The sequence below is a fragment of the Ceratotherium simum genome, chromosome 1 (assembly GCF_057802395.1).
Source record: "Ceratotherium simum simum isolate JZ-2026a chromosome 1, ASM5780239v1, whole genome shotgun sequence".
Lineage (NCBI taxonomy): Eukaryota > Metazoa > Chordata > Mammalia > Perissodactyla > Rhinocerotidae > Ceratotherium > Ceratotherium simum.
The window spans coordinates 109,247,011-109,257,005 of record NC_141900.1 but is presented as its reverse complement, the minus strand read 5'-3'; the positions used below and the strand labels follow the sequence as shown (position 1 = coordinate 109,257,005).

Here is a 9,995-nt window from a genome sequence, read left to right as displayed (position 1 = left end):
CGTCCTGCCTTCTCTCGGGCGGCCGCAGGGGCCGTGGGCTCACTCTGCGGGCAGTGTTCTTTCTCCGGTGGCTGGTGGACAGCTCACAGGCCTCAGGTCCATGGGAGCAGTTCCTCCCTCCTGGCATCCAGAGCTTGGCCCCGGTCATGCTGGGCCCCCTGTCATCACCTTGGCCTTGCACCAGTCAGTGTCCCCTGCAGCGGTTCCAAGTGCAGGCCTGGCAGTGCCAGCCTTCAGAAGCCCTCCCATCCCCTTTCTGTCCAGCCCTGCCCGCCCCAGCCCTGCACTCCCAGGGAGCCCCAAGAGTCCCTGAGGGCACGGCCTTGTCCCCCCACTAGACACATGAGAGCCGTCTCTGAATGTGGTGTCTGTGCTCTCCAGGGTGACTCTGCAACTCAGCCCCCTCTGGAAGGAGCCACTCTTCCACAGCGTCCCGGGTACCAGGCCTGGTGCTCCTCACGTGGCCGAGGACACGGAGGCTGAGAGGGATTAGCGGCTTGGCATGTCGCGCAGCCCAAATCAAGTGTGTGTGCAGGCAGACCGGGGACAAGGTGGGGCCGTCAGTCTGGCCGGCTCCAAGCTCGAGCCCTGCCGGAGGAGTCCAGCATCGGCAAACCCTGGCACACGGACCACACGAGCCCCTCTGTGCCCACAGTGGGCGGGCACCATTCACGGATCAGGCCCTGCTTCCTGGCCCGGGTCCCTTCTCAGCAAAGCGTCGGCCCAAACGCGGCAGAATCCTCCTGCTCCCGCGCTCCTTCCCACAGCCATAACCCTCTGGGCAGAAAGCAGCTGTGACCAGGCAGACTGCCCTGGGGATCTGAGGTCTGAGGCCCCATCCCTCAGCAATCAGTTGCATGGGGAAAGGGAAGGGGGCGAGGAGGATCCTACAGAACAGAAGTGGTTAGAGAGACATGAAAAACTGGGCAGAACTGATCACCCCTACCAGGAAGAAGGGGTTCCCCGACAGTGGGGATGGGGCTTCCAGGCAGGAGGCCACTGGGGGTATGAGGGCCTGCTGAGACCTCTGTCCTGCCTGGTGGTTACTGGCCATGCTTTGTCATTAAGCCGGTGTCTGGGTGGTACTCTGCGTCTGTGCCCCACTACACAATAAAGAGGTTTCTATCTCTAAGTAAAACTTGTCCTGGGGTCAGCAATCGTGTGACCATTGCAGCGAAGGCCAGCTCCTGCCCCGAGAGGTGGCCCCGTATGTGGAAGGGGACACGTATGAAGTGGCGGGTGCTCAGGAGAGGGCTGGGTCAGGCCGGATGTGTTCCCAGGCGCCATTGGCAGCCCCGCTGGAGCCCACTCGACCAAGGACCACTGGCCCCGTCAGCCTGAGGGGCTGAGACCCCACAGGTCAGCCACCTCCCCGAGCCTCCGGCGCCTCTCCTGGCCTTCCCAGGGCGGCCAGCGGTCTGAGCCCGGGGCCCGGCCCTGACCCGACCCCGCACCCATCTCCTCCGCCCCTGGGTCTCGTCCTGCCCCTCCTGTCCTCTGTGGACATGGGCTCACGTGCCCTGTCCCAGGCTCTGCCTTTGTCTCCGCTCTCTTCTTGCCCCTGGTCACCTGGGGCCGGCTGGCCGCCCTGCACGGGAAGAGAGAGAGGGAAGGGCACCATCGAGCGCAGCTTCTACTGGGAGCCCGACTGCTCCAGGGCTGAAGCCAGTTTGGCAAATAAAACCAGATCTTCGGTGAGGCCAGCTGTGGGCCGCAGGGTTCTGGGGGCCGGGGCTGCCTCCCCCCACGTGTCCCCACAGGAATGCATCACGGTCACTGCTGGTGACCTGCCGCCATTGGCTCCTGTCTCCAGGGGACGGAGCTTCACGTGGTCGTGGGCTAATCCGTCCCGTCTTGGGCGCAGGATGGACGCTGAGCGGTCGTGAAGTGATGGTTGTACAATCAAAGCATCAAACAGGAGAACAGAACACGGGAGGTCAAGCGTGGGTCTCCCCAGGGGGACGCGGTGGAAGTGCTGACTGGGTCGAGGAGAGGGCGGGTGGCCCAGGGCACGGGGAAGAGACATCAGCGGGACAGCTCATTGTCCTCAGCGGCGCCTCTCTGAACCCAGCCTGCCCACCACGTCTGAGGTCTGAGACAGGAAAGTTCAAAACATATACTCGAGGTCCCCCCAAATTCGTGCCCTTCTCAGCAATGGCACCTCCAGCCCCTCATCCGCTTGCCTGTGCATCCCTGGCAGGTCTGGCTCCAGAATCAACCCTGGACCGCAGACCCTCTCACCACCTCTGCTGCCCCCAGCCCAGGCCACTCCAGGCTCAGCCGGACTGTCCCGCGGCCCCCAGTGGCTCCCGCGTCACTCCTCGGCCCAGCAACCCGAGGCCTCTTGGCGCTGGAGTCAGGTCTTGGCACACCTGCTCAAGCCCCGCAGCGCCTCCCGCTGCCAGGAGCAAACCCAGGTCTCTGCGGGACCGTCGAGGCCGAGCCTGCCTCCCTGCTCCCCTGAGCTGGGTCCCACTGCCCCACGGGGCAGTTTTCTCCCCAGGGCCTTTGGCCTTTGTGCCCGCTCTTCCACGGCCTGTCCAGCCCCTGGGCCCTGCAGGCCCACCCTACTCCCCGCTCTGCCCCGCAGGCCCTGTCGGAAGAACCAGTGGGGTGACTCTCACAGACACCTTCCGTTCACACGCGTGGTGCCCTCCCCCAGTGTTCCCTCCGTGCAGATTTACCCTCCAGGGTCGTTTGGATGCCAAGGACCCCTCACAGTGTTACTGGGGCTGCAAAGCAACAGCTGGACGTCCCCCAGAAGGGACAGGATGAGCAGCTCGCACGTGGATTGTGCCTTCTGCTCCGTCGCACACAGTCTTGAGTGTAGACAGCAGCGTGTATGCACGTGACTTCATTTCAACTCGCTGGGAAGGACGGGGTGACGTCTGAGTGCCCATACTTGTGCCTTCTTCAGCCCAGGGGTATTAGGTGCCCATCACCGGTGGGATGGGGGACATTCACGATAACGTCGCTCTGAGACCTTCATGCACCTGTTGGAGGGCGTGGCTCTGCCCAGGTGGTGCAGGTTACGCGGGCAGTCTCCTGAGCTCGCCGAGCACAGAGGGGCCCTGCTTGGCTTCAATGTGAGTCCATGGGACAGTGGAGTGTGCACGGGGCAGGGCTTCCTGTGGCCTCCCCACCCCCTGCCGCTCCTCTGTCCTGGGGGCCCCCACCCCCACCCTGTGCCATTTGAGGGTGACTCAGGGGCCTGTCCTCCCCCTTCCTGGCAGCCCGGGTCCTTCTTCCGTGGCTGTGCCCACCTTCTTCCTCCTTATCTCCAGCCCTTTGCCCTCCAGGGCCCGGCTAGAAGAGCGGCCTCTGTGCCCTGCGGGGCAGAGGGCAGAGCCGACCCTGTGCCAACCTCCCACCTGCAACCTCTGGGCCCTGGCTGTCTCAGAGTCTAGACCTTGGGCTGGATGACCCCTGCCATCCACTGCCCAGCCTCGCTGGACTGGGGTCCTGTGAGTCAGGCCAATGTCCTTAATCCCCTGGCCCCAGCGTGACCCAAAGGAGGAACCGGAGACCACCACACGGCCCTGAGAGGTCAGCAGTGGGGTCGGTCATCCTGGCTGCTGCCTCTGCCCACCCGTCCATCCCCTGCTGATCCCCTGGACGCGCCGTGGGCTGGAGGCCCGGAAACGACGCTCTTTTCCACCCCGAACTTCATGACGGAGGGAACATTCTCCACCACGCCTGCGCCTTCCCGTTTCATAGACTTGTTTGTACAGACAGCAGATTACTTAACATGACCGATGGTTTTGCTAATGATGTAAATAACTGAAACTACATCTTAAATTACTTGAAAGATTAAATGTGTTTTACACCACCACACAGCCTGGCCCTGTACCGCCTGCTCATAAACACTAAATATTAATGGCATCTGAGAGTTAACGACCTTGGGGGGAGGGAGGTACCGAGTGGAAAGAGAGAGAGCTGAGCCCTGGAGATTAAGTGTCTGGGCTGTGAAACATTTATTGGGCCGTCATCCATCATTCATTCGTTCATCCTTTCAGCAAAGGTGAGCTGGGTGCAGCCCGGGCCCAGGGCAGGGCTTCTGGACATGGCGCTGTGGGCCTTTGGGGCTGACCATTCTGGTTGTGGGGGTCCTCCCTCAGCAGGCAGTTCACAGCCTCGTGGGCTTCCACCCACCAGATGCCAGTAGCCACTCCCCCCTCCTCGGTTGTGACAACCAGGAATGTCACAGAAGGTGCCAGGTGTCCCCTGGGGGCAACCCCCCCAGTCAGAACCTCTGGTCCAGTGGGGGAGACAGGCCAGTGGACAGCAGGTAATACACCACGGGCTCAGTGCCTGAGGCAGGGGGAGACCCCTCTGGAACTGGGGGTCCGGAGGCCCCATTTTGGCTGGGCCTTGAAGGAGTTCGAGGTGGTTCTCTCCAAGAACCAGACTCAGAACAAGCCGAGTTGGGCCGGCCCCGTGGCTTAGCGGTTAAGTGCACGCACTCCGCTGCTGGCGGCCCGGGTTCGGATCCCAGGCACACACCGACGCACCGCTTCTCCGGCCATGCTGAGGCCGCATCCCACATACAGCAACTAGAAGGATGTGCAGCTATGACATACAATTATCTACTGGAGCTTTGGGGGAAAAAAATAAATAAAAATTAAAAAAAAAAAAAAAAGAAGCTGAGCGACACCGTCCTTGACGGCCAGGACCCTTCTCTGGGGAGCCCGGGAAGCCCCAGCCCCCACGAGCAGCCAAGCTGGAAATGTCCTTTTTTGGTTCCCAATTCCCTAAAACGCTGGAGGAGGCACAGCCCGGTGGTTGGCCTGGCACAAGTGTCCCCAAATGACTCGGGCAGCCGCACAGGCTGGGATTGGCAGCTGTGGGACCCTGGTGGCTCTGCAGAGTGTGTTCGGTAAATAGCTCCCAGGTCCGAGGTGACCTCGGCCGGTTACTCAGCTCTCTGTCCCTCGCTTCGCTCATCTGTCACGGCTGATTCGTATAGACCATTTCCTGGGGTTGCCATGAGCTCCCCAACCCACATCCCTGCGACACGGTGAGAGCAGTGCCTGGAACCCTTGGGCCCTTAGGCAGGGGGCGTCGCTGTGGGTGGTAGGCGGCTCTGTGGTCACTCTGCATGTCTCTTGTCTCTCCACACCCGCCTCCCCACTGCAGCGAGTGAGAGCATTGCTGGAAATGCAAATCCGATCCTGGGAACCCCCACCCTCCCTCAGAATCCTTCTGTGGCTCCCCACTCTCAGTGCCCACAGGGTCCCCTCTACCACCCTGTCCACCACCAACTCCCGCCTCAGGTCTTCGCACTGCCCTTCCTCGGCCTTCACAGCTCGCTGCCCTTCCCTCCCCTGGGCAGAGCTGGCTGCTGCTCACCTTTCAGACTTCAGCTCACCCTTCACTGGGAAGCGTCCTGACCCTGGAGAGGAGGCCAGGGCTGCCCTTTCTCTTCCCTCCGTCCAAATCCACAAACCCACTGGGCTCCGGAGGTGTCTGTGTAGCTCATGGAGGAAGCTCGGTGCTTGTGGCAGGGCTCGGACAGGACGCAGGCTCAGTAAACACTGACTGGCTGAGTGAACACACAGCAGAGGGGTGAAGTCGGCCCCCTGGGCTGGCTCAGGCGCACGCACAAACAACCAGTGGGGACAGGAGGGCCCGCTGTCCGTGTGTCTGTACACGGAAGGGTCCAAGAGCCAAGCGTCCCACCACACAGGTTCCAGCAGTGCCCCGCGACCCCGGACAGGGACCCAGCCCGGCCGTGTGACTAAGGGGCATCGGGCGGTCGGCTGTCCACCTTCTCTGGGCTCCAGGTGCCTCATCTGGAAAAGAAACGGCTTGGAAGTAAGGCTTCCACGTAAAATACAGGATGCCCAGTTGAACAAGAATCCCAGCTAAGCAATAAACCATTTTTTGGTGCAAGTATCCCCAAATGTCACAGGAGCTGTGCTGCCACTAAGAGAGCACTTGTTGCTCGTCTGAAACTCAGACCTGACCAGGAGCCCTGCACTGCTGTTTGCTGAGTCGTGCGGCCCCCAGAGGAGGGAAGACGGGGCAGGTGGGGCCAGGGAGTTCTTTTTGAGTTAATGGACTCTCTATACCATGAGCACGTGCCACTCTGACCTAACAAAGGAAGCAGCTAAAATAAACACATATGACGAAGCCAGGGCGGGCGGGGTCAACAGGAAGGCCGGGGGTCCCTGCAGGGTGTGTGTGTGTGTGCATGTGCGTGTGTGTGGTATGGAGAGCACCCGAGCCCAGAGCACGTGCCCCTCAGGGTGTCGGCTGGGAAGGGCCTTTGACCCACGTGTCCTGCAAAGGTCCATTTTATAACCAGGGCAACTGAGGCCCAGAGGGGCTGAGGGGCTGAAAAAAAGATGTAAAAATTAAAACCACCACCAAGACAGTGTAGTATGAGATACCAAAATCACGTAAGGGGCGTGGTGGGCTGAGTGGCGGCCCCCAGAGGTGTCAGGTCCCAGTCCCTGGAAACTGTGAACCTTCCTTCACACATGAAGTTTGGCAGATGTGATGAAGTTTAGGATTTTGAGACAGGGAAACTATCCTGGATTATCCAGGTGGGTCCTAAATGCTGTCATGGGGGTCCTTTTGAGAGAAAACGGAGGGCGATTTAACACAGACAGGGGAGGCCCTGTGAGGATGAGGCAGAGATTGGGGTGTGGCCACAAGCCCAGGATGCGAGGCCGACCAGCCACCACCAGCTGGGAGAGGCTGGAAGGATCCCGATTCTCCCTCGGAGCCTCTGGAGGGAGCAGGGCCCTGCCGAGGGCTTGACTGTGGTCTTTGATTTCGATGGTGAATGTCTGGTCTCCAGGACCGAGAGAGGACACGTTTCTTTCGTGTTAAGGCCTCGGTTTGTGGTTCCTGTTACGTTGGCTGTCAACGCCTGGCAGGGGAGTTCTCACAGGAAGGACAGTAGAGCTCCAGGGAGACCACGAGGCCTGGCAGCAGGGGCAGGGGTGCCTTGTGGGGCTGTCTCCTCCAGCTATGGCCTCGGGCAGCTTGGTGACCCTGCTCCTCCGTCCCTCAGTGCGGGACAGACGGTGACCCCTGCCGGAGCCGGGCCACAGGAGAGGCAGCCTCTTCTGACTCTGTCAGCCTCCAGGGTCTCGATGGGGCCATTCTGCTCTCCCCACTCTGGGGGTCCCAGGGTGGGCTCTCCCGGGACAAGAGTCTCCCCGCAGCCCTGTCTGCAGTCACATCCTCCCACCTGGATCCCCCAGGCTTGTCGGGGCCAAATGGCGACAATCTCTGCCCAAGGGAGAGGCCCCAAACCTCTGCCCAAGGGTCTGCAGCCCCGGTCTGAGGTCCTGCGTGGAGGCACGTGCTGTCTCCTTGGTCTCTCACCACGGCCTCATGGCCACATGCTGATGTCAGCCGAGGGGTCTTCCCACATCAAGCAGCCCTCTGCCACCCCAGCCGGGCGCCCGACTATTCAGTCCGACACTGCCTGGACTTAGCGCAGACCCCACAGGCTGCGGGCTCTGTCCCACAAGACTGCCCCCAACTTCAGATGCCAGGGGAAAGTTCACTTCGTCACCTGTGCTTCTGACCCACCAGCTATAAATCAGAGGTGGCCACAACCCCTGGGGTTTGCTCATTTGCCAGAACGGCTCACAGAACTCAGGAAAACACTTACGTTTGCCAGTTTCTTATATAACAAAGGATGTGATAAGGACACAGAGGAACAGCCAGGTGAAGAGGTCTGGGAGGGTCCCGAGTGCAGGAGCTTCCATCCCCGTGGAGCCGGGGTGCCGCCCTCCCCACGCATGGATGTGTTCACCGGCTGGGAGCTCTCTGAACCCCGCACTTCTGGGATGTCGATGGAGGCTTCACCAGGTGGGCGTGTTGATCATTAACTCAATCTCCAGCCCTCTCCCCTCCCTGGAGGACGGGGTGGGGCTGGTGGTCTTTCTGGTGACAGCCCTCATCCAGGATCCCACCCAGACTCACCTCGTTAGAACAAAAGACACTCCTGTCACCCAGGAAATTCCAAGGGATTCAGAAGCCCTGTGCCAGGCCCCGGGGGCAGAGACCAATACATGTGTTTTCCATTACTTCACAGACCCCTCCCAAAGTGAAACGTTTTGTCTCTTCTCCCCTGAGGCAATGCAAGTGTGCAGCCCCGGGCTTTGGCGGGTGGCGATGGCGGCACAGGGGCGTCACCGTCCCTCATCTTTTCAGAATAAACGGTGGTTACTCGCCTCCATGCGGAGCAATTCCAGCCCCGCAGAAACCTCCTTCAGGAGAGGCCAGTTACCAAACGTTCCTGGGGCAGCGGGGCGGGGTCGAGCTGTGTAACTAACTGCTCAACGAACGGCAAAAAATACAGTGAACACAAATTACCAGAAAAATGAAACGAGAAAACTCAGAGTTTACCCTGTCAAGATGCTGAGTATATATTACAGACCCTCACTTTCCATTTCTGTGCAGACTACGGCCGGCACAGGTGGGCTATGGACCTAGGATGGGGGTGGTCCTGTGCTAGACGGGGGTGGTGACGGCGCTGGTCCCTGCCCAGGGTGGGGGTGGTCCTGTGCTGTATGTGTGTGTGCCTGTGTATACCTGTACGTGTACTGTGTGTGGCTCCAGCGTCCCCTGCTGGCCATATTTGGAACTGCAGTGCCTCCAGCCTGAGCCGGCCGGCTCAGCGCTGGCCACTGCAGGTTGTCTGGGCCCAGGGTCTGGGAGGCCCTGAGCAGGGAGCTGCTGGGACAGCGTGACCAGTCACAGGTGTTCCTTCCCCGCCCGTTCCCAGGTGAACAGTGCTAACTGCATGTTCCAGGGAATTCAGGCCCCGGTGCGGGGAACTGTCCCAGGCAGCCTCCTTCGGGGTCTCCTCCTTCCCCTCGCGCTCAGCAGACGAGCCTGGGTGACAGCACCCCTCTGGAACTGAGTTCGTCGTCAGGACTGTCTAGACCCAGCCCCGGCACAGAATCACCCCGTCCTGGTTAGCTCCCCAATTGTTCTGAAGCCCTTGTTCGCTGTGAGGCTGAAAGTTGGGATCTCCTCCCTCGGGCCTGGGGGACACGGGGTGCAAATGTAGATATACGTCCCAGAGCTCAGGAATGGGGATGTTTTCCACTTCTAAGCCCACGAGTTCTGGAGCACAAAGCTGTCAGCTGTGTCAGAGGCCGATGGATGGCACCACCAGCTCCCCTCTCCTTCCTGATGTTGGTGCTTTGGGCTTCTCGTCTTTGTCGGTGGGGACCCCATTTCCACCTCCGCCTGCTGCCTCCCCTCCCTGGTGAAGCCTCCGTGCACTGTGCAGCTGGCGGGGCCTGGTCCTGCCACCCGGGCCTCAGTAGACTATCCGCCTTGCCCCCTTGGCCAGGCCACCAGAGGCCCGCTGTCAGGTCCGGTTGCTGAGCGGGACCTCGTAGGCAGCAGTGGTGTTGGGCCCTTGGCCATGGGCAGGACCCAGTGGTGGGTGGGATGTGACACAGCCCTCTGGCCACAGGTCATTAGCTTGGGGTGGACGTCTCCTGTGAGATAGGCTGAAGTCCTCCCTGAGGAGTGTCAGACCGGGGACAGACTGATACCGGCTCAAGACAAGGTTGACATGAGGGAAGCCGTGTTGTAGAAAAGAAGCCCTACTGGGGCCGGCCCGGTGGTGCAAGCGATTAAGTGGCAGCCCGGGGTTCGCCAGTTCGGATCCCGGGAGCACACCGACGCACAGCTTGTCAAGCCATGCTGTGGCGGTGTCCCATATAAAGTAGAGGAAGATGGGCACGGATGTTAGCCCAGGGCCAGTCTTCCTCAGCACAAAAAAAAAAAAGAGGAGGATTGGCATCAAATGTTAGCTCAGGGCTGGTCTTCCTCACAAAAAAAAACAAAAAAAAGAAGCCCTACTGTAGCTTGAGTGACCTCTGACATACTAACCTGGCCGGATCTGCACCCTCCAGGACATCTAACTGCTCTGTAGATTTTACAACCCTTGCTTGTGCATGTACCTTCCAGCTGTGATAAGATGATAACTTTGTTCTTTTGAGTTCCTTAGGAAT

General features: G+C 60.4%; 1 long non-coding RNA gene across 1 annotated transcript; it reads right to left on the bottom strand.

Annotated features, from left to right (window-relative positions):
* Positions 1-3,836: 3,836 nt before the first annotated feature.
* LOC147918346 (uncharacterized) lies at positions 3,837-7,836 on the bottom strand. Its single transcript, XR_015553482.1, has 3 exons — positions 7,631-7,836; positions 5,350-5,542; positions 3,837-4,595 (listed from the first exon to the last, which is right to left on the bottom strand). It is a non-coding gene; the product is annotated as an uncharacterized LOC147918346 (long non-coding RNA).
* Between the last annotated feature and the right edge of the window lie 2,159 nt (positions 7,837-9,995).